At 65.7% G+C, this 1,574-nt stretch overlaps 1 pseudogene; it reads left to right on the forward strand.

Moving 5' to 3' along the window:
• Positions 1 to 3: 3 nt before the first annotated feature.
• Positions 4 to 897, forward strand: LOC112125673 (annotated as a pseudogene).
• Positions 898 to 1,574: the final 677 nt, after the last annotated feature.

Genomic DNA, 1,574 nt, shown 5'->3' on the forward strand with positions numbered 1-1,574 from the left:
CAGGAGCCGGTGAAGCCGGAGGAGGGCCGGGACATGGCTGGCCGGATCAGCGCCTTCGGGTACCTGGAGTGCTCGGCCAAGACGAAGGACGGAGTGCGTGAGGTGTTTGAGATGGCCACGCGGGCCGCCTTGCAGGCCAAGCGTGGGCAAAAGAAGCCCCACTGCCAGCTGCTGTAACCCCCCCTGCTCCCACCAGGCCCTCCCTCTGACCCCCTGCTTGGGGGGGGGGGGGGCAGGAGCTCAGGGCCCCTCATCACAGCCCCACGGCTCCTCGGGTAAAGCCGCCCATCTCCTCTGGCTGCCACAGCTGTGTGGGGTGATTTGTGGCACAGCCCCCCCTCAATCCCAGCCATGGGGGGCCCCCAGCCTCTCTCCCTGAATGGTTTGGGGGGGTGTGGCTGCCCCATGGCAGCTCCACTGCCTCCTGGCGGCTCTGCCCCAGCCCTCCCAGTCCCCCCTCAATGGGAGCCTGATATCACGGGGCTGCCCTGCCCCTTGTGACCCCCAGCCCCCTGCTGAGGGGCTCAGGTGTCTACTTTGCCTCTCCTGGGCTGTGGGAGGGCGGATCACAGCCAGTGCCCCTGGGGCGGGGGAGTGGGCGCTGCCCCCTGCTGTACAGATTTCTTCCTCCTCCTATTTATCTCTTGCCAAGCGGGGGCCCCCCCAGAGAACTCTATATTTTTATGCAGAGGCGTTGTGGGCCGCTTTGCCCGTGGAGGGCACCTGGCTCCCCCCACCCCCCGCGGGTCCCGGGCCCTCCGCACTAGCAAGTGCCACAGGTGGGGCGCTGCGGGCGCCCGGCCGCTCTGTGCTCCCCGGGGATGGTGGTCGTTACTTTTCAACTGTACTTGAAAGACAAACAGCTCTGTAATAAATTTGTAGCAATGTTTAGTATGGGGGGGGCTCTGCCTGTTTGTGGCTAGTGGGGTTCCTATCCAGCCCTGGGCTCCCCCATATCTCATCCTGATCCCCTCCCCCAACCAGCTCTGCCCCCCTGTGCTGTGCTGGGGTCATGCCAGCCTGAATCAGTGCTACCCCCTGCCACCAGCTGGGGGGGGGGGCAACTCTCCAGTCACCTCAACGACCTGCTCCCTGCCAGTCCCCTGGGGCTGGGCTGCCCCCATCCCCCTCATCTCGCTGTTCCCTGGGGGCAGATGCCCCCCCCAGCCTAAGGGAGCAGGCTGCTGCCCGGGGCTGGGGAAGGGTGGCAGGGGGAGATGGTACAATCCTGTCCTGCAGGGGGAGAGATGCTGCAGGTTCCTGCTCTGGGTGTTGGCAGCACGGCCCTGTGCCAGGTGCTGTACTGGTGAGGGGTTCTGCAGGGAGTGGGCTGGGTAATGCGGCCACTTCTGGGCCAGGGCAGCAGGGACATGGCAGCCCATAACGCAGCCTAGCTGTGGCTCGCCTGGTGCTGAAATGCGCTCAGCTCTGGGGCGGAGCTGGGGCAGGGCTCAGGTGAGCAGTATCTGCCTGTCCCTGGCATGCTGTGAGGGCCTGTATTGATGAGCAGTTAACTCTGGGGTGGGGGGTTGGCACTGCTGAGTCACACCCATCCCTGGCAGGGCCAGGCCTGG

The sequence above is a fragment of the Terrapene carolina genome, unplaced genomic scaffold (genome assembly GCF_002925995.2).
Source record: "Terrapene carolina triunguis isolate 2854851 unplaced genomic scaffold, T_m_triunguis-2.0 Scaffold32261, whole genome shotgun sequence".
Lineage (NCBI taxonomy): Eukaryota > Metazoa > Chordata > Testudines > Emydidae > Terrapene > Terrapene triunguis.